Source organism: Microcaecilia unicolor, chromosome 2 (genome assembly GCF_901765095.1).
Source record: "Microcaecilia unicolor chromosome 2, aMicUni1.1, whole genome shotgun sequence".
Taxonomy (NCBI): Eukaryota; Metazoa; Chordata; class Amphibia; order Gymnophiona; family Siphonopidae; genus Microcaecilia; species Microcaecilia unicolor.
The window spans coordinates 331,084,303-331,106,892 of NC_044032.1; the positions used below are offsets into that span (position 1 = coordinate 331,084,303).

At 45.8% G+C, this 22,590-nt stretch overlaps 1 protein-coding gene across 1 annotated transcript in view; it reads right to left on the reverse strand.

Moving 5' to 3' along the window:
• The window catches only part of CPLX1 (complexin 1), a 266,468-nt gene that overhangs the window by 136,563 nt on the left and 107,315 nt on the right, over positions 1-22,590 (reverse strand). The gene's annotated exons all lie outside the window — the stretch shown is intronic.

Genomic DNA, 22,590 nt, shown 5'->3' on the forward strand with positions numbered 1-22,590 from the left:
ATCTCTCTCCTTCCTTTTCTCTCCAAATTACTTGAGCGTGCTGTTCACCGCCGCTGCCTTGATTTTCTCTCCTCACATGCTATTCTTGACCCACTACAATCTGGTTTTCACCCTCTCCACTCAACCGAAACTGCGCTTACTAAAGTTTCCAATGACCTATTACTGGCTAAATCCAGAGGTCAATATTCCATCCTCATTCTTCTTGATCTTTCCGCTGCTTTTGACACTGTCGATCACAGCATACTTCTCGATACCCTGTCCTCACTTGGATTCCAGGGCTCTGTCCTTTCCTGGTTCTCTTCCTACCTCTCCCTCCGCACCTTTAGTGTTCACTCTGGTGGATCCTCTTCTACTTCTATCCCTCTGCCTGTCGCGTACCTCAGGGTTCTGTTCTTGGTCCCCTCCTCTTTTCTATCTACACTTCTTCCCTTGGTTCATTAATCTCATCCCATGGCTTTTCCTACCATCTCTATGCTGATGACTCCCAAATCTACCTTTCTACCCCTGATATCTCACCTTGCATCCAAACCAAAGTTTCAGCGTGCTTGTCTGACATTGCTGTCTGGATGTCTCAACGCCACCTGAAATTAAATATGACCAAAACCGAGCTTCTCATTTTCCCCCCCCAAACCCACCTCCCCGCTCCCCCCGTTTTCTATTTCTGTTGATGGCTCTCTCATTCTCCCTGTCTCCTCAGCTCGAAACCTTGGGGTCATCTTTGACTCTTCTCTCTCCTTCTCTGCTCATATCCAGTAGATTGCCAAGACTTGTCATTTCTTTCTTTACAACATCCGTAAAATCCGCCCCTTTCTTTCCGAGCACTCTACCAAAACCCTCATCCACACCCTTGTCACCTCTCGTTTAGACTACTGCAATCTGCTTCTTGCTGGCCTCCCACTTAGTCACCTCTCCCCTCTCCAGTCGGTTCAAAACTCTGCTGCCCGTCTAGTCTTCTGCCAGGGTCGCTTTACTCATACTACCCCTCTCCTCAAGTCGCTTCACTGGCTCCCTATCCGTTTTCGCATCCTGTTCAAACTTCTTCTACTAACCTATAAATGTACTCACTCTGTTGCTTCCCAGTATCTCTCCACACTCGTCCTTCCCTACACCCCTTCCTGTGCACTCCGCTCCATGGATAAATCCTTCTTATCTGTTCCCTTCTCCACTACTGCCAACTCCAGACTTTGCGCCTTCTGTCTCGCTGCACCCTACGCCTGGAATAAACTTCCTGAGCCCCTACGTCTTGCCCCATCCTTGGCCACCTTTAAATCTAGACTGAAAGCCCACCTCTTTAACATTGCTTTTGATTCGTAACCACTTGTAGCCACTCGCCTCCACCTACCCTCCTCTCTTCCTTCCCGTTCACATTAATTGATTTGATTACTTTATTTATTTTTTGTCTATTAGATTGTAAGCTCTTTGAGCAGGGACTGTCTTTCTTCTATGTTTGTGCAGCGCTGCGTACGCCTTGTAGCGCTATAGAAATGCTAAATAGTAGTAGTAGTAGGGTAGGTGGAGGCGAGTGGTTACAAGTGGAGCAGAGAAGGAGAGAGACGAGTCAAAGATGACCCCAAGGTTTCGAGCTGAGGAGACAGGGAGAATGAGAGAGCCATCAACAGAAATAGAAAACGGGGGGAGCGGGGAGGTGGGTTTGGGGGGGAAAATGAGAAGCTCGGTTTTGGTCATATTTAATTTCAGGTGGCGTTGAGACATCCAGACAGCAATGTCAGACAAGCACGCTGAAACTTTGGATTGGATGCAAGGTGAGATATCAGGGGTAGAAAGGTAGATTTGGGAGTCATCAGCATAGAGATGGTAGGAAAAGCCATGGGATGAGATTAATGAACCAAGGGAAGAAGTGTAGATAGAAAAGAGGAAGGGACCAAGAACAGAACCCTGAGGTATGCCGACAGGCAGAGGGTTAGAAGTAGAAGAGGATCCACCAGAGTGAACACTAAAGGTGCGGAGGGAGAGGTAGGAAGAGAACCAGTAAAGGACAGAGCCCTGGAATCCAAATGAGGACAGGGTATCGAGAAGTATGCTGTGATCGACAGTGTCAAAAGCAGCGGAAAGATCAAGAAGAATGAGGATGGAATATTGACCTCTGTATTTAGCCAGTAAAAGGTCATTGGAAACTTTAGTAAGCGCAGTTTCGGTTGAGTGGAGAGGGCGAAAACCAGATTGTAGTGGGTCAAGAATAGCATGTGAGGAGAGAAAATCAAGGCAGCGGCTGTGAACAGCACGCTCAAGTAATTTGGAGAGAAAAGGAAGGAGGGAGATGGGTCGGTAATTAGAGGGACAAGTAGAGTCGAGTGAAGGCTTCTTAAGGAGAGGTGTGACCACAGCATGTTTAAAGGCAGCAGGGACAGTCGCAGTGGAAAGTGAGAGGTTGAGAATGTGACAGATAAAAGGAATAAGAGCAGGAGAGACGGCAGTAAGAAGGTGGGTGGGAATGGGATCAGAGGAACAGGTGGTACATTTTGAGGAAGAAAGGAGAAGTGTAGTTTCCTCAATAGTAACTTCAGGAAAGGAGGAAAGGGAATGAGGGGAAGTAGAGAGAAGAGAACGGACTAGTGGAGGGAGAGGTGGCGAGGTAGAGAATGCAAGGTTTATCTTTTGGACCTTGTCGTGAAAGAATTCAGCAAGGGTCTGAGGAGATAATGAAGGGGGGGTTGGGGGAGGGGGCACCTTGAGGAGAGAGTTCAATGTGGTGAAGAGAAGTCGAGGGTTAGAGCCAAGACAGTTGGTCAGTTGGATATAATCCTGTTTGGCACGTAAAAGAGCAGATTGGAAGAAGGTCAGCATGAACTTAAAGTGTAAGAAATCAGCAAGGGCCCGAGATTTCCGCCAGAGGCGTTCGGCGGAGCGGATACAGAAACGTAGATAGCGGATATTAGAAGTCAGCCAAGGTTGGGGTTTTGTACGCCTTATAGGGCGGGTCATCAAAGGTGCAAGAGTGTCTAAGGCAGAGGATAGAGTATTGTTGTAAGAAGAAACAGCCTCGTTGACAGACGTGGATGGTGCCACAGTAGAGAGGAGGTTTGAAACATGGGAGGATAGAGATGAAGGGTCAATATCGTGAAGATTCCTAGATAAATTAGATAAGATAGGACGGGACTGGGAGGGAGGAGATTTAAGTGTGAAAGTTATAAGACAGTGATCAGAGAGGGGAAGATCAGAGGCAAGGAAACTAGAGGGTGAACAATTGGAGGAGAAGATGAGATCAAGACAGTGACCATTTTGATGAGTGGGGGAGGTGGAGCATAGTTGGAGATTAAAGGAGGATGTTAAAGCGAGTAACTTGGAAATATAAGAGTTGGAAGGATCATTAGCAGGAATATTAAAGTCACCAAGGATGTGAGAGGGAGATGAAGGATCATGGAAGAAGGCAAGCCAGGCATCAAAGTCACTGAGAAAGGATGAAAGGGACTTATCAGGGGGAAGATAAATGACTGCTATTCGAAGAGGCAGAGGAGAGATAAGGCGGATAGAGTGGACTTCAAAGGAGGAAAAACAGTGAGATTGAGGTGGGATAAGGGGTTGAAATCTGGAGGAGGGAGAGAGAAGTAGTCCAACACTGCCCCCGCGACCAGCAGGGCGAGGAGTATGTGAAAATAGATAACTGCCATGGCACAGGGCTGCGACTGAAGCAGAGTCATCAGGGCAGAGCCAGGTTTCTGTTATGGCGAGCAGATGGAGGTGACGCGAGATAAAGAGGTCCTGGATATAGGGGAGTTTGTTACAGATAGAGCGGGCATTCCATAGGGCGCAAGAGAAGGGCAGAGAAGAGGAGGGGAGTAGAGAAATAGAGATGAGGTTAGAGAGGTCACGGTGAGATCTGTAGAGTTGGGATAATAGTTGGTGAGGGGGGCCAGGATTGGGATTGATGTCACCAGCTGAGAGTAAGAGAAGGAGTAAAAGTGAGCGGAGGAGAGTAGGAGAGGTGTGGCCACGAAGGCGTCGAAAGCGAGAGGTATTTAGGTGGAATGGGGAAGGCAAAATGGAGGGAAGAAAGAGATGGAGATTAAAAGCCAAGAGGGAGGAAGAGGGTAGGAGAGAAGGTGAGGTGATGAAGTCAATGGATGGGCAGTGAGTTCCTGTAGCGGAGAGAGGTAGGGGGTGAGGGAAAAGATTAGGAAGGGACAGGGCTAGGAAGAGAATGTGAATAGGGGCCATAAACAACTGAGGTACTTTAGTAACTGGGAAGAAGAATAGATGTAAAGAGAAAAATGCCCCGTGCGCCGTTAGGCGCGCGGCACCTAGAGCGGAGGCCCTGAGTGGATCGGAGTGGACCCGGGTGTCACCCCAAAGAAGGCTGTAAGGATATGCAGATGAGCTGCAAGTCCTCCACAGCACCTGAAAGGCAGCCGGTGGTAGAGCTGGGCACCTCTCAGCTGAGGAAAGGCTTAACAGGGGTTAGGCCGAAGCCAGCATTCCTCCCCCTGAGGGTCGCCTGATCCTAGCCAAAAAGCACCTGGAAACTCTGTGCACTTGGAGCGAGGGCCCTGGGAAGATCGGGGTGGAACTGGAGTCACCCCAGATACAGCTGTGAGGAAATGCAGAAGGGCTGCAAGTCCTCCACAGCACTTGGTGGGAGCACTGGGCATCTAAAGCGGAGGCCCTGAGTGGATCGGAGTGGACCTGGGTGTCACCCCGGAGAAGGCTGTAAGGATATGCAGATGAGCTGCAAGTCCTCCACAGCACCTGAAAGGCAGCTGGTGGTAGAGCTGGGCACCTCTCAGCTCAGGAAAGGCTTACCAGGGGTTAGGCCGAAGCCAGCATTCCTCCCCCTGAGGGTCGCCATCTGCCATTTAGCCGCCCAGTCTCCCAGTCTCGTAAGGTCCTTCTGTAATTTTTCCAATCCTCTCGCGAGTTAACGACTTTGAATAACTTTGTGTCATCAGCAAATTTAATTACCTCGCTGGTTACTCCCATCTCTAAATCATTTATAAATATATTAAAAAGCAGCGGTCCTAGCACTGACCCCTGAGGAACCCCACTAACTACCCTTCTCCATTGTGAATATTGCCCATTTAACCCCACTCTCTGTTTCCTATCCTTCAACCAGTTTTTAATTCACAATAGGACATTTCCTCCTATACCATGGCCCTCAAATTTCCTCTGTAGCCTTTCATGAGGTACCTTGTCAAACGCCTTTTGAAAATCCAGATACACAATATTAACTGGCTCCCATTTGTCCACATGTTTGTATACTCCTTCAAAGAATTGAAGTAAATTGGTCAGGCAAGATTTCCCCACACTACAGCCATGCTGACTTGGTCTCAGTAATCCATGTCCTTGGATGTGCTCTGTTATTTTATTTTTAATAATAGCCTCTACCATTTTCCCCGGCACCGACGTCAGACTCACCGGTCTATAATTTCCCGGATCTCCCCTGGAACCTTTTTTAAAAATCGGCGTTACATTGGCCACCCTCCAATCTTCCGGTACCACACCCGATTTTAAGGATAAAATGCATATCACTAACAGAAGCTCCACAAGCTCATTTTTCAGTTCTATCAGTACTCTAGGATGTATACCATCCGGACCAGGAGATTTGCTACTCTTCAGTTTGCTGAACTGCCCCATTATGTCCTCCAGGTTTACTGTGAATTCAGTAAGTTTCTCTGACGTGTCCGCTTGAATTACCATGTCCAACACCGGTGTCCCACCCAAAACTTCCTCGGTGAAGACCAAAGCAAAGAATTCACTCAATCTCTCCGCTATGTCTTTGTCATCCTTGATCGCCCCTTTTACCCCTCGGTCGTCCAGCGGCCCAACCGATTATCTTGCTGGCTTCCTGCTTTTAATATACCGAAAAATTTTTTTACTATGATTTTTTAACTCTAATGCTATCTTTTTTTCGTAATCCCTCTTGGCCTTCTTTATCTGTGCCTTGCATTTGCTTTGACACTCCTTATGTTGCTTCTTGTTATTTTCAGACGGTTCCTGCGTTTCTTTTATCCCTAATAGCTTCCTTCACCTCACTTTTCAACCACGCCGGCTGTCTTTTGGACTTCCGTCTTTCTTTTGTAATTCGCGGAATATGTTTGGCCTGGACCTCCAGGATGGTACTTTTGAACAGCATCCACGCCTGTTGTACAGTTTTTACCCTCTCAGTTGCCACTCTAAGTTTTTTTTTTTTACCGTTCTTCTTATTCTATCATAGTCTCCTTTTTTAAAGTTAAACGCTTCCTATGTATAGTTACATCAAGGTTGATATCAAAACTGATCATATTATGATCATTGTTATCAAGCAGCCCCAGTACCATAACATCTCTCACTAGATCATGCCCTCTACTAAGGACCAAGTCTAGAATTTTTCCTTCACTCGTCGGCTCCTCCACCAGCTGCTCCATAAAGCTGTCCTTGATTTCATCAAGGATTTGTACCTCTCTAGTGTGTCCCGATGTTACATTTACCCAGACTATATTTGGGTAATTGAAGTCACCCATTATTATCACATTGCCCATTTTGTTTGCGTCTCTGATTTATTTTATCATTTCTGCGTCTACCTGCTCATCCTGGCGAGGTGGACGGTAGTACACTCCTATCACCGTCCTTTTCCCTTTTATACATTGAATTTCAACCCACAATGATTCAAAGGTATGATGTGTCCTGCTGAATTTGTAATCTATCTGAGTTAAGGCTCTCGTTAATATACAATGCTATCCCTCCACCAGTCCGGTCCACCTTATCACTACAATATACTTTGTACCCCGGTATGACAGTGTCCCACTGGTTATCCTCCTTCCACCAGGTCTCAGTAATGCCTATTATATCAAATTTTTCATTTAGTGCAATATATTCCAACTCTCCCATCTTATTTCTTAGATTCCTAGCATTTGCATATAGACATTTCAGAGTATGTTTGTTGTTCCTATTTGCATGATGCTTAGTACTTGACACTATTGATTTGCCATCTTTTGTCTGATCTTTAGTTGTATTTAAGGGCACCTGGCCTACCAAGGTCTGTTGTGCAACCTCACTATCCAAAAACCCTATCTTCCCTGTTTGTGAGGTATCCTTGCAAGATACCTTATTCCGAACCATGCGCTTTTGAGCGACTGTCGGCCTTCCCCCAATTCTAGTTTAAAAGCTGCTCTGTCTCCTTTTTAAATGCCGATGCCAGCATCCTGGTCCCACCCTGGTTAAGGTGGAGCCCATCCTTTCGGAATAGGCTCCCCCTTCCCCAGAATGTTGGCCAGTTCCTAACAAATCTAAAACCCTCCTCCCTGTACCATCGTCTCATCCACGCATTGAGACTCCGGAGCTCTGCCTGTCTCTTTGGTCCTGCGTGTGGAACAGGTAGCATTTCAGAAAATGCTACCCTAGAGGATCTGGATTTGAGCTTTCTACCTAAGAGCCTAAATTTGGCTTCCAGAAGCTCTCTCCCACATTTTCCTATGTCATTGGTACCCACATGTACCAAGACAGCCGACTCCTCCCTAGCACTATCTAAAATCCTATTTAGGTGACACGTGAGGCCCGCCACCTTCGCACCAGGCAGGCAAGTCACCAGGCGATCCTCATGTCCACCAGCCACCCACCTATCTATATGCCTAATGATCGAATCACCAACTACAACAGCTGTCCTAACCTTTCCCTCCCGGGCAGCACTTGGAGACATATCCTCAGTGCGAGAGGATACTGCAGCCCCTGGTGGGCAGGTCATTGCTACAGAAGTACTTCCTACTTCACCAGGGTGATGCTCTCCTTCTAGGAGACCTCCCTCCTCCAAGGTAGCACAAGGGCTACCAGACTGGAGGTGGGACTTCTCTACAACATCCCTGTAGGTCTCCTCTATGTACCTCTCTTTCTCCCTCAGCTCCACCAAGTCTGCTACTCTAGCTTCAAGAGAACGGACATGTTCTCTAAGAGCTAGGAGCTCTTTGCATCAGGCACACATATATGACATCTCACCAACTGGGAGATAATCATACATGTGACACTCAATGCAAAAGACTGGATAGCACCCTTCTCACTGCTGGACTGCTGACTCCATCTTAGTGTTTTTGAGTTTTTCAATAATTTAAAACTTGCTACAGTATTAAGGATATTAGCCTAATAGAAAAGTGTATTTTAGTTTATATAGTATATTGTATGAATTAGTTAGTGTTTCCTTCGTAGATGGTAATGAAATGTATTTAAAACTCTGTAAGAGCACTCCTTGCTTGTTACCCTAATTACAATAACTGACTATAATTGAAGAGTTGTCCTAGGGGTGGGTGGGAAGACTAAACTAGATCCTGCAGTGCCTGCTAGATTCTGTTAATGCTGTTAGTTGTTAAAATCTGCTTTTTATATTTTTATTTTGCCTAATACTAACCTACAATTCCTCCTTTAAACCCCAATCTTTAAGTTCCCAAAGCACAAAGCAAAGTAGCATTCACTTACCAGAGAAATGTCCTCTTCTCTCAGAACTTCTCAGAAAGGAAGTTCAGTGGGACCTTTCCTCTTTATATAATTTTGAATCTATATGATATATATATATATTTGAAATCTTGAAAGACAGTAAAGCAACAAAATAACCTTTTCCAAAATTGGAAGGCTATAGAACCAGAAGACATGCAGTGAAGTTACAAGGAGGGAAAATTAAAAGCAACAACAGGAAATACATTTCCATGTACAGGGTGGTGGATGACTGGCATGCTCTTTCATGAGAGATAGTAGGAACAAAAACTGTGACAAAAATTAAAAAGGCAAAGAATAAACACAGGGGATTCTTATATGGCATGATGATGGAATAAATTTATAGAGCATTTCTATTTACAGTAAAATGTAAAATAACAAAATAACTTTCACACTTTAAAGGGAAAAAAAGAGCATAGAAGAGAATACACTGGACATCAGTTAGAACCCTAAAGATAAAGGGAGGAGGGATGGGTAACTCACACAGAATCAGTTAGAGCTCTGACTGCTTTTCTGGGCAAATAGGATGGGCCATGCTTGTCTTTATCTGAAATCATTTACTGTATTACTATGTTTCAAGGGCTGCACTCTCTAACCCTCTCTCAACAAACTTATTCCAGTGGCGTAGCCATGGATGGGCATGGGCCCATCCAATTTGGGCTCAGACCCACCCAAAATTTTGGCAACTTTGTTATGGCTGGCAGGGATCCACAATCCCTGCCAGCTGGAAGAGGTCCTTCAGAGGCAAGAACAGGTCATTCCCCTACTTACTGCAACTGGTGGCACTATCCATGCATTGCAGCCACACCACCCCCTATCCGCGCATGCTCGGTTCAGTTTTTGTGTATGCGTGAAAACTGAGCATATGCAGGAGGGAAGAGGCCAGTGCAGCAGCAGCACGTGGATAGTGACACTGACTGCAGCAACTAGGGGACTGACGTGTTGTGGCCGCTGGAGGAACTCTTCCAGTTGGTGGGGCTTGGGGATCCCCGCCAGCTCAGGTATTTTATTTGTTGGGGGTCGTTGGTGCAGAGTCAGGGGTGGGGGTTGAAAGTGCAGAGGGAGGGGAAATTGTGTGCCCACCCACTTTGGGCCCATGTCCACCCAAAATACCATGTCTGGCTACGCCTCTGACTTATACAGTGCAGTAATGGCAGATAAGCTCTTAAAAAGTTACAGTGTACATAAGTACATAAGTAGTGCCATACTGGGAAAGACCAAAGGTCCATCTAGCCCAGCATCCTGTCACCGACAGTGGCCAATCCAGGTCAAGGGCACCTGGCACGCTCCCCAAACGTAAAAACATTCCAGACAAGTTATACCTAAAAATGCGGAATTTTTCCAAGTCCATTTAATAGCGGTCTATGGACTTGTCCTTTAGGAATCTATCTAACCCCTTTTTAAACTCCGTCAAGCTAACCGCCCGTACCACGTTCTCCGGCAACGAATTCCAGAGTCTAATTACACGTTGGGTGAAGAAAAATTTTCTCCGATTCGTTTTAAATTTACCACACTGTAGCTTCAACTCATGCCCTCTAGTCCTAGTATTTTTGGATAGCGTGAACAGTCGCTTCACATCCACCCGATCCATTCCACTCATTATTTTATACACTTCTATCATATCTCCCCTCAGCCATCTCTTCTCCAAGTTGAAAAGCCCTAGCCTTCTCAGCCTCTCTTCATAGGAAAGTCGTCCCATCCCCACTATCATTTTCGTCGCCCTTCGCTGTACCTTTTCCAATTCTACTATATCTTTTTTGAGATACGGAGACCAGTACTGGACACAATACTCCAGGTGCGGTCGCACCATGGAGCGATACAACGGCATTATAACATCCGCACACCTGGACTCCATACCCTTCCTAATAACACCCAACATTCTATTCGCTTTCCTAGCCGCAGCAGCACACTGAGCAGAAGGTTTCAGCGTATCATCGACGACGACACCCAGATCCCTTTCTTGATCCGTAACTCCTAACGCGGAACCTTGCAAGACGTAGCTATAATTCGGGTTCCTCTTACCCACATGCATCACTTTGCACTTATCAACATTGAACTTCATCTGCCACTTGCACGCCCATTCTCCCAGTCTCGCAAGGTCCTCCTGTAATCGTTCACATTCCTCCTGCGACTTGACGACCCTGAATAATTTTGTGTCATCGGCGAATTTAATTACCTCACTAGTTATTCCCATCTCTAGGTCATTTATAAATACATTAAAAAGCAACGGACCCAGCACAGACCCCTGCGGGACCCCACTAACTACCCTCCTCCACTGAGAATACTGGCCACGCAATCCTACTCTCTGCTTCCTATCTTTCAACCAGTTCTTAATCCATAATAGTACCCTACCTCCGATTCCATGACTCTGCAATTTCTTCAGGAGTCTTTCGTGCGGCACTTTGTCAAACGCCTTCTGAAAATCCAGATATACAATGTCAACCGGCTCCCCATTGTCCACATGTTTGCTTACCCCCTCAAAAAAATGCATTAGATTGGTGAGGCAAGACTTCCCTTCACTAAATCCGTGCTGACTTTGTCTCATCAGTCCATGTTTTTGTATATGCTCTGCAATTTTATTCTTAATAATAGCCTCCACCATCTTGCCCGGCACCGACGTCAGACTCACCGGTCTATAATTTCCCGGATCTCCTCTGGAACCCTTCTTAAAAATCGGAGTAACATTGGCTACCCTCCAGTCTTCCGGTACTACACTCGATTTTAGGGACAGATTGCATATTTCTAACAGTAGCTCCGCAAGTTCATTTTTTAGTTCTATTAATACTCTGGGATGAATACCATCAGGTCCCGGTGATTTACTACTCTTCAGCTTGCTGAACTGACCCATTACATCCTCCAAGGTTACAGAGAATTTGTTTAGTTTCTCCGACTCCCCCGCTTCAAATATTCTTTCCGGCACCGGTGTCCCCCCCAAATCCTCCTCGGTGAAGACCGAAGCAAAGAATTCATTTAATTTCTCCGCTACGGCTTTGTCCTCCTTGATCGCCCCTTTAACACCATTTTCGTCCAGCGGCCCAACCGACTCTTTGGCCGGTTTCCTGCTTTTAATGTGGAAATAAGTATTTGATCCCTTGCTGATTTTGTAAGTTTGCCCACTGACAAAGACATGAGCAGCCCATAATTGAAGGGTAGGTTATTGGTAACAGTGAGAGATAGCACATCACAAATAAAATCCGGAAAATCACATTGTGGAAAGTATATGAATTTATTTGCATTCTGCAGAGGGAAATAAGTATTTAATCCCTCTGGCAAACAAGACCTAATACTTGGTGGCAAAACCCTTGTTGGCAAGCACAGCGGTCAGACGTCTTCTGTAGTTGATGATGAGGTTTGCACACATGTCAGGAGGAATTTTGGTCCACTCCTCTTTGCAGATCATCTCTAAATCATTAAGAGTTCTGGGCTGTCGCTTGGCAACTCGCAGCTTCAGCTCCCTCCATAAGTTTTCAATGGGATTAAGGTCTGGTGACTGGCTAGGCCACTCCATGACCCTAATGTGCTTCTTCCTGAGCCACTCCTTTGTTGCCTTGGCTGTATGTTTTGGGTCATTGTCGTGCTGGAAGACCCAGCCACGACCCATTTTTAAGGCCCTGGCGGAGGGAAGGAGGTTGTCACTCAGAATTGTACGGTACATGGCCCCATCCATTCTCCCATTGATGCGGTGAAGTAGTCCTGTGCCCTTAGCAGAGAAACACCCCCAAAACATAACATTTCCACCTCCATGCTTGACAGTGGGGACGGTGTTCTTTGGGTCATAGGCAGCATTTCTCTTCCTCCAAACACGGCGAGTTGAGTTCATGCCAAAGAGCTCAATTTTTGTCTCATCTGACCACAGCACCTTCTCCCAATCACTCTCGGCATCATCCAGGTGTTCACTGGCAAACTTCAGACGGGCCGTCACATGTGCCTTCCGGAGCAGGGGGACCTTGCGGGCACTGCAGGATTGCAATCCGTTATGTCGTAATGTGTTACCAATGGTTTTCGTGGTGACAGTGGTCCCAGCTGCCTTGAGATCATTGACAAGTTCCCCCCTTGTAGTTGTAGGCTGATTTCTAACCTTCCTCATGATCAAGGATACCCCACGAGGTGAGATTTTGCGTGGAGCCCCAGATCTTTGTCGATTGACAGTCATTTTGTACTTCTTCCATTTTCTTACTATGGCACCAACAGTTGTCTCCTTCTCGCCCAGCGTCTTACTGATGGTTTTGTAGCCCATTCCAGCCTTGTGCAGGTGTATGATCTTGTCCCTGACATCCTTAGACAGCTCCTTGCTCTTGGCCATTTTGTAGAGGTTAGAGTCTGACTGATTCACTGAGTCTGTGGACAGGTGTCTTTCATACAGGTGACCATTGCCGACAGCTGTCTGTCATGCAGGTAACGAGTTGATTTGGAGCATCTACCTGGTCTGTAGGGGCCAGATCTCTTACTGGTTGGTGGGGGATCAAATACTTATTTCCCTCTGCAGAATGCAAATAAATTCATATACTTTCCACAATGTGATTTTCCGGATTTAATTTGTGATGTGCTATCTCTCACTGTTACCAATAACCTACCCTTCAATTATGGGCTGCTCATGTCTTTGTCAGTGGGCAAACTTACAAAATCAGCAAGGGATCAAATACTTATTTCCCCCACTGTATATAAGACTCTATAAATATTCCCCAGGTTACAATCACACTTGAATAAAACATTATTTAAAGGGAAAATATATTCTTATGAAAGGCATACACAGTGAACTATACTATCTTTTTTATAGTACACCATTATGCTTTTTTCTGCACTGTGAGGGAGCTTTACTATACATTTACACATTTGCAAATAGTTGCTCAGGATTGCCACACCAGCACAAGGAGTTTCATCACTCATATACATTATCCATATTGTAAAGGGGGTCCACTTCCTCCTCTTGGGTGGAGCCAGCAAGCCTGCAGGGCTCCCAGGGTTCCAGGACAGAATACTGCTGATACTAGGACTCGGGGCCAAAATATTTTATTGTCAAGGCAATTTCATACCAAAAATCATAATTCTTCATAACAAAAAGGTACAGCCCTCTTAATATAGTCTTCAAAAGAAAAAGGTACAGTCCAGGTCCCAAATCCCTCAACACTCAGCTCCTCAAGACCTCAGATCTTCTATTAGGGCATTAGCTTTCCCTTCCCTCTCCTTCAGAAGGGTTTAGTAAGAGTTCAGCAGACTTCCAATATAGCACAACAGTTCAGAACAAATCTTCATGGACAGTCTTTGCACATCAAACCAATACCACAAATCACCTGCCTTTTCACAGCACAGAGGGAACCCTGTAAGGAGCAGGGTTGGCAGTTTCTCCCATCTCTCAGCACCATGCCTGGTGTGACCTCCTCCACTGCCTTCAAGTGCTGGGCAGGACAACCTTTGAATTCTCCCACTCCATGGTAGATGGCTCCACTCCCTTAGGCAGCTCTAGTGGCAGGCTACTTCCTTCCTCCACATACTCCATGGAATTTCTCTCTCCATTCATCTCCCCTTCTCCTGATGACTGAGAGCTTCCAGGAAATCTGCTCTCCCCTTCTCACAGCTGGGGGGAATTATATACTGTTGGTGAAGCCAGGGAAACTGAGCTTCATCCTTCCCTCGCCCTCTAGTGGGGAAGGGAGTAACAAGCTCACCCTGCCTCGAGCCATTGCTCCCCCTGCTGGGACTGGGAATCCATTCCATCTTTTTAGGACTACTCTCCTCACTCATCCTTGAAAGGACTTCTGGGACCCGTAGTTCTGGGCTCAACTGCTTCACTGGGGAATCTCTGAGGCTTGCCTTGTCACAATATTCACTACTGTAGTTTATTTTATTTATTTATTTTTGTTACATTTGTACCCCGCGCTTTCCCACTCATGGCAGGCTCAATGCAGCTTACATATTGTATACAGGTACTTATTTGTACCTGGGGCAATGGAGGGTTAAGTGACTTGCCCAGAGTCACAAGGAGCTGCCTGTGCCTGAAGTGGGAATCGAACACAGTTCCTCAGTTCCCCAGGACCAAAGTCCACCACCCTAGCCACTAGGCCACTCCTCCAATCTCTGTGTTACTTTATTTTACAGCATAAGGTATTTATTTGCACTTCATCACTACATCTATTTATCATACTCACTACCACACACATCAATGATCATGTTTTTCCAATGCTGGATGGTTTTGTCATTTCACTCCATAGGTATTTATTTACACTTTATCGTCACACTCGCTACCACATTCTCTCACATATAAATGATTTTGTTGTTTCTATACTGATTGTCATTCCATTTCACTTCATAAGGTATTTATTTACACTTTCTCACCATATTCATTACCCCATTATCACACATATAAATGGTCTTGTTTTGTCAATATTGGATGCTCACCACTGCTTTTGGCTCCTAGCCACTACTCAATTTGCCCTCCCCTTGTTCCTTCTCACCCAGTACGTCCCTTGTCCTTAATTGTCTTGTCTGTCTGTATTATTTTTAGATTGTAAGCTCTTCTGAGCAGGGACTGTCTCTCTATGTTGGATGTTCAGCGCTGTGTGCGTCTGGTAGCGCTATACAAATGTTAATAATAATAATAATATATTTACACATTTCTCAACAGCATTTTGGTATTCCCACTCTATTTGTTCTATCACACTCACATTCTACACCACATCACACAATGTAATAAGGAGAGCTGGGTCTTATTTCTCACTTTCTCTTTTCAGACCAGCTTATGTTTATTCTACCCAGTGCTTTTTTGTAGAAAAAAAGTTGCCGGTACTCATTATGGGCGGGGTCACCACATATGGCTCCACCCCATGATAGCCACACTCACATTGGCCACACGCCTTATACCAGCCATGGCGCATATGAACAGACATCATTGAAAATATTATACTAGTATAAGAGAAAAAAATAACGTAATTTTTTTCATTATAAATAATTTCTGTAAGCTGTTACAGCTCCAAGTATACCCAGTGCAAAATAAGACAGCAGATGTAAATTCTCAAATTGGACATATTTCAAACACTAAAATTAAAATAAAATGATTTTTTCTACCTTTGTTGTCTGGTGACTTTGTTTTTCTATCCATATTGGTCCCAGCCTCTGATTCTGCTGCTCTCTATCTGTTCTCTTAACTCTGTTTCCAGGGCTTCCTTTCCATTTATTTCTTTACTTTCCTCTTCTTCATTTCTTGCCCTACATCCATACGTAAAAGCTGAGTCCTCCTCGGTGGAACTGACTGGAGGAGGTACAACGTGCATCCAGCTTTTGCCTATTTTCTCCATCCATGTGCAGTTTTTCTCCTCTCTTCCCTTTCTCTCATCTCCATCCATGTGCATCATCTTTTTTCTTTCTACCCTCCATCCACATCCAGCACTTCTCCTCTCTCCTCCCCTCCATCCATGTCCAGCATTTCTCCTCTGTCTTCCCTCCCCTGTATCCATTTAAAGCAATAACTCTCTTTCCCCTCTCCTCCATCCAACATTTCTCCTCTCTCCCCGCCAACCCCTCCATCCATCCATCCATGTCCAGCAATTCTCCTCTATCTCCTGCTCTCCTCTCCATCTATTTCCAGCATTTCTCCTCTCTTCCCTGCCCTCCCATCCATGTGCATCTCCTTCCTCTCTTTCCTCCCCTCCATCCATGTCCAGCATGTTTCCTCTCTCCCCTGCCCTCCCATGTCCAGCGATTCTCCTCTCTCCCCTGTCATCCATGTCCAGCAATTCTCCTCTCTCCCCTTCCCTCTCCTCCATGTCCAATGATTCTCCTCTCTCCCCTGCCCTCCCCTTCCATCCATGTCCAGCGAATCTCTCTTCCCTGACATCTCCTCCCATCCATGTCCAGTATGTCTCCTCCTTCCCCTGCCCTCTCCTCCCATCCATGTCCAGTGATTCTTCTCTGCCCCCTTTCCTCTCCTGCCATCCATGTCCAGCAATTCTTCTCTGCCCCCTGTCCTCCCCTGCCATCCATGTCCAGTGATTATTTATTTATTGCATTTGTATCCCACATTATCCCACCTATTTGCAGGCTCAATGTGGCTTACATAGTTTTGTTAGCATAGTCATTGCACGTTCAATGTGGTTTACATAGTTTTGTTGACAAAGTCATTGCAGGGTGACAGATATATTTGATATTATGCCGAGATTAAGTAAGGGTAGAAGGAAAGGGGTGATTAAGGTAGTTATAGTAGGTGAGCTATCTTGACTGAGTGGGTTGTCGGGTGGATTAGTGTGTCCGTCAGTTCTCACTGTATACCTTGTTGAAGAGATATGTTTTCAGGGATCTGCGAAAGATATTTGTTGCGTTGATTGTTCTCAGGTCTGTGGGCAGTGCATTCCACAGTTTTGTGCCCAGGTACGAGAATGTAGTATCATGCATCTGCTTGTACTTTAGTTCTTTACAACTGGGGAAGTGTAGGTCAAGGAATTTGTGGGATGCTCTTGTGGCGTTTCTTGGAGGTAGGTCTATGAGGTTTAGCATGTAGATTGGGGCGTCTGCGTGAATGATTTTGTGTACAATTGTGCAGATCTTGAACGTAATGCGCTCCCTAAGTGGGAGCCAGTGGAGCTCCTCTCTTAAGGGTTTTGCATTTTCATATTTACTTTTTCCAAATATGAGTCTGGCGGCGGTATTCTGGGCAGTTTGTAGTTTTTTGATAGTTTGTTCTTTGCATCCAGCATATAGTGCGTTGCAGTAGTCCAGATGACTTATTACCATTGACTGTACCAGGGTGCGGAATACGTACCTCGGGAAGAAAGGTTTTACTCTTTTAAGCTTCCACATGGAGTGGAACATCTTTTTCGTTGTATTCTTCACGTGATCGAGGGTGAGGTTTCGATCAATGGTGACTCCAAGAATTTTCAAGTTTTTTGAGACAGGGAGAGAACAGTATGATGTGGTTATGGTAGAGAAGTGTTTTGTGTTATGTTGTGAGGTGAGTACAAGACACTGTGTTTTTCTGCATTGAGTTTTAGTTGGAATGCATCTGCCCAGGTGTGCATTATTTGGAGGCTTCGGTTGATCTCGTTGGTGATTTCGTTTAGATCTTGTTTGAACGGGATGTAGATTGTGACGTCATCTGCATATATGTAGGGGTTGAGGTTTTGATTAGCCAGCAGTTTGGCTAAAGGTATCATCAACAGGTTGAATAAGGTTGGTGAGAGGGGGATCCCTGGGGAACTCCACACTCGGGTGTCCATGGGGGTGATCTTTCCGCGTTCGTTGTTATTTGGTAAGATCTTGTGGTCAGGAATCCTTTGAACCATTTGAGGACTGTACCTCCTATTCTGAAGTATTCTAGTATATGTAACAGTATTTCATGGTTAATCATGTCAAAAGCACTGGACATGTCGAATTGTAGAAGGAGTATGCTGTTACCAGTTGCGATTGTTAGTTTAAATGAGTTCATTGCTGACACTAGAACTGTTTCGGTGCTGTGATTTGATTGAAATCCTGATTGAGAATCGTGCAAGATTGAATGGTTATTTAGGTATTCAGTAAGTTGTTTCATCACTATACCTTCCATGAGTTTAGTTGTAAGTGGAATAGTCGCTACTGGGCGGTAGTTGGTTAGGTCCATTGAGCTTTTCTTAGCATCTTTTGGTAGCGGCGTAAGTAGGCTGTTTCCTTTGTCTGTGGGGAAGAGCCCATTTTGTAGCCTGTGATTTACATGGTTCGTGAGTTCTGTTTTGAAGTGTTTGGGTGCTGATCTTATTAGATTATTAGGGCAGATGTCTAGTTTTCACTGTGATTTGGCGTATTTTCCGAGGCAATGTGAGAGTTCATTTGATGAGATCGTGTCAAAATTGGTCCATGATCGGTCTGCTGGGCATTCCTCGGATTTGGGGTCTAGACATTCAAGGATATTTGTGTAATCCGTTGCATTAGTAGGTATCGTGAGTCGGAGCTTTATGATTTTTTCCTTGAAGTGATTTGCAAGATTGGTTGCTGATGGGGTATCTGAGTTGCTGGATGTAACCGTGGTAGTATTTAGAAGATTATTTACGAGTGAGAAGAGTTTGTGTGTGTCCTTGTAATTTGGTCCTATTTTGGTTTTGTAATACGTCCTTTTCGTTTGTCTGATGGAGTACTTGTATTTTCTTTGTAGCCGTTTCCAGTTTTTAAGTGTGTTTTGGTCTTTTTTCTTGCTCCACGCTCTTTCTAGTCTTATGACCTGTGTTTTTAGTACTTTCAGTTCTTCGTTAAACCATGCTATTGAGTTTTTTCTGTGAGAAGTTCTGGTTTGAAGTGGTGCTATATTGTCTAGTATTGTTAAGCATCTGTTCTCCCATTCTTGGAGGAATTGGGGTGAGTCTGTGGGTGTTGTCCATTCGTCGGTATAGAATTGCTGCCAGAATGTTAGTGGGTCTATTTTACCTCTCGTAGTGTAGGTTTGTTGTTTTTGCTTTTGCTGTGTCTTTTTTGTTCTCCAGTGGAGGGAAAGGTTCGCACTGTAGTGGTCGGACCATGGTCTGGCTGTCCATTTTGTGTCTATTAATATAATATTTGGTTCTGATGAGAGTTTGTGGGTGACGATGTCTAGTGTATGCCCTTTTTCATGGGTGGGCTGTGTGTTGGGCCAGTGGAGCTCCCATAGTTGGAGGAAGTCTTTGCATTCTTGTACATTGCTTGAGTTAGTGTCTTCAAGGTGAAGATTGATGTCTCCTGCTATGAGAAGGTTTTGGGTGGAAACACAGGTGTTCGATATGAAGTCCAGAAAATGCATTTGTGAGTCTTGCCATTTGCCCGGGGGTCTGTAAAATAGAATTAGGTTTAGTTGATCACATAGGTTGGAGTGGTTGATTCTGACCAAGGCTATTTCGAGTTGGGGAAGAATGGATTCTGCTGTTGTTGTGACTGTGAATTGAGATTTGTAGATTATTGCTATGCCTCCTCCTCTTTTTCCTACTCTTGTCCAGTGGGTTATTTTGTATCCTGAAGGACAGACCTCTGAGATTATTGGATCTTTGGGATCGTGGATCCAAGTTTCGTTGATAAGTAGGAAGTCGAGATGGCCATTATTGATGTGGTTTTATTGACTACTGATCTGGCATTGATGTATCCTATTTGTATTTTTTGGTAGCGTTCACTTGGGTTTGAGGTAGTGATAATTTTTATCAGCTGTCTGTCTTCTTGATGTATAGGTTTGTTGTGTCTTTTCGTTTCTTTTCTGTTGATTGTGACTGTGACTCGTAGGTTGTTTGTGCTGTTGTTTAATGTTTTGGATCATTATGTTGTGTGTGTGTGTTAACGGTTTGTGAGTTGCGGGAGTAGTGTTGTCTGTGTTATAGGTTGTGGGTGGGTGGTGGGTTAGGGAGAGACAGTAGTTAATTAGGAGTAATAAATTGCTGGGTTTCATATCAGTGTTATGCATGCACATGTAACATATACATATTACAAACTAGGTTTTGCTATATAAATATGCATATACAATTCTGAATATTCCTACTGTCAATTATACGTACGTGGGGGCTTTAATTGGCAGGATTAAATTGGTGTGGAAGTAATCCTGTCCAGGCCATTATAATCAAGGAATCAGAGTTAGTTTCTATTTCCCAAGTTTTGTGCTGCCGTCATCCAAGTACATTCAAAACAATGCCTGCAGGACTTGGAGCTGGTGTGATAGGCTGGGATTGGAAGTGAGTCTATCTAATCCTTTGTGAGCGTTGAAGCCACTCAGCAGCAGGTCTCACCCTGCCTGGTCTCATCAGCTTTCGTTGGGTCTCCGGTTCAGGGATTTTCGGGTGGCTCTCTTGGCGGCAATTCTCCGCGAAGGTCGTCAGTCGACGGGCAGCTCGATCTCGTCGCAGCTTCGCTAGTCCGATCTGGGGCGCGGTAGGCAGATAGTCCCGATCAGCCTCGGGGCTTTCATTTGCTCGTTAGTTCGCCATGGAGCGCTACGATCGTCCTGGTTTGGGGAGCCGATTCAGCTCCGATTTTGTTTCGTTCTGGTTTTGCTCCGGATTGGTTTCAGCCTGGTCCGATTCGTTTGGGCTGATCTGGCAGGCTCAGTTAAGCCCAGTTGGGTCTGTCCGGTCAGAGGTGTGTCGGGGCCACGAGGTCAGCTGCAGCCAGGCCGTCTCGTTTGTTCGCCCTGGAGCGCTGCAATCTCGTTCCAGTTTGGGGAGCTGATTCAGCTCCGATTTTAATCTGGTTCGGTCCGGTTTCAGCTCGGTCCGCTCAGTCTGGGCTGATCCGACTGGTTCAGTTAAGCCCAGATGGGTCTGTCTGGTCAGGAGTGTGCCGGGACAACGAGGTCAGCTGCAGCCAGGCCGTCTCGGCCGGTCTTGGGCTTGCTTACCTGTGTTGTTAGTCGTGGTCCTGCAACTCCCGGTCGATTGCGGATTAGCTCTGGTTCAGTTCCGGTCCATTCCGGTCCGGTTGGGAGCGGCGTTAGGTGGTCCAGGTATGTTTATTTCTTCTGAACCTCAGGAGCTCCTTGCCGAGCTCCTTACCTGTCGGCCCTGCCCTCCCCTTCCATCCATATCCAATATGTCTCCTCCTCCTCCTGCCCTCTCCTCCCATCCATGTCCAGCAAGTCTTCTTTGCCCCTTGTCCTAACCTGCCATCCATATCCAGTGATTATCCTCTCTCCCCTGCTCTCCCCTCCCATCCCAGATGCCCAGCAATTCTCTCTTCCCTTCCCTCTGCTCCCCTCCCATCGATGTCCAGCAATTGTCTCTCCCCTGCTCTCCCATCGATGTCCAGCAATTCTTTCTTCCCTGCCCTCCCCTCCCATGACGTCCAGCGGTTCTTCCCACAGCCCATCCTCCTCCCAGCCTGTCCTCATTCTCCACAGGCTGTCAGCGTCGGACTGAGTGAGAAGCAGCGCGAATGGTACAGGTAGCGAATCAGCGAGTGAGAGAGGCTGGCAGCGTCGGAGCTTCCATCTGCGAGTCCCGCCTACGTTGTTACAACTTCCTGTTTCTGCGTAGGCAGGACTCGCAGAGGGAAGCTGCGACACTGCCAGCCTCTCTCACTCGCTGATTCGCTGCTACTACTACTATTTAGCATTTATATAGCGCTACAAAGTGTACACAGCGCTGCACAAACATAGAAGAAAGACAGTCCCTGCTCAAAGAGTTTACAATCTAATAGACAAAAAATAATAAAGCAAGCAAATCAATTAATGTGTAGAGGAAGGGGAGAGGAGGGTAGGTAGAAGCGAGAGGTTACAAGTGGTTACAAGTCAAAAGAGGTGGGCTTTCAATCTAGATTTAAAGATGGTCAAGGATGGGGCAAGACGTAGGGGCTCAGGAAGTTTATTCCAGGCGTAGGGTGCAGCAAGACAGAAGGAGCGAAGTCTGGAGTTGGCAGTAGTGGAGAAGGGAACAGATAAGGAAGGATTTATCCATGGATCGGAGTGCACGGGAAGGGGAGTAGGGAAGGATGAGTGTGGAGAGATACTGGGGAGCCGCAGAGTGAATGCATTTATAGGTTAGTAGAAGAAGTTTAAACAGGATGCGAAAATGGATTGGGAGCCAGTGAAGCGACCTGAGGAGAGGGGTAGTATGAGTAAAGCGACCCTGGCGGAAGACGAGACGGGCAGCAGAGTTTTGAACCGACTGGAGAGGGGAGAGGTGACTAAGTGGGAGGCCAGCAACAAGCAGATTGCAGTAGTCTAAACGAGAGATGACAAGGGTGTGGATGAGGGTTCTGGTAGAGTGTTCAGAATAAAAGGGGCGGATTTTACAGATGTTGTAAAGAAAGAAACGACAGGTCCTGGCTATCTGCTGGATATGAGTAGAGAAGGAGAGAGAGAGAGAGAGAGGAGTCAAAGATGACCCCAAGGTTACGAGCTGAAGAGACAGGGAGAATGAGAGCCATCAACAGAAATAGAAAACAGGAGGAGCGGGGAGGTGGGTTTGGGGGAAAAAATGAGAAGCTCGGTTTTGGTCATGTTTAATTTCAGGTGGCGTTGAGACATCCAGGCAGCAATGTCAGACAAGCACGCTGATACTTTGGTTTGGATGCAAGGTGAGATATCAGGGGTAGATAGGTAGATTTGGGAGTCATCAGCATAGAGATGGTAGAAAAAGCCATGGGATGAGATTAATGAACCGAGGGAAGAAGTGTAGATAGAAAAGAGGAGGGGACCAAGAACAGAACCCTGCTGTACGCCGACAGGCAGAGGGATAGAAGTAGAAGGGGATCCACCAGAGTGAACACTAA